Source organism: Palaemon carinicauda, chromosome 23, assembly GCF_036898095.1.
Source record: "Palaemon carinicauda isolate YSFRI2023 chromosome 23, ASM3689809v2, whole genome shotgun sequence".
Classification (NCBI taxonomy): domain Eukaryota; kingdom Metazoa; phylum Arthropoda; class Malacostraca; order Decapoda; family Palaemonidae; genus Palaemon; species Palaemon carinicauda.
Window position 1 is genome coordinate 36,844,605 of NC_090747.1, and position 212 is coordinate 36,844,816.

Sequence of the window (212 nt, forward strand, 5' to 3'; positions counted from 1 at the left end):
TATTATTATTATTATTATTATTATTATTATTATTATTATTATTATTATTATTATTATTATTAAATGCTTGGCTATAACCCTAGTTGGGAAAGCAGGATGCTCTAAGCCCAGGGGCTTCAACAGGGAAAATAGCACAGTGAGGAAAGGAAACAACAAAAAAATAGAATATTTTAAGAATAGTAACATTGGAATAAATAATTCATATGTAAACT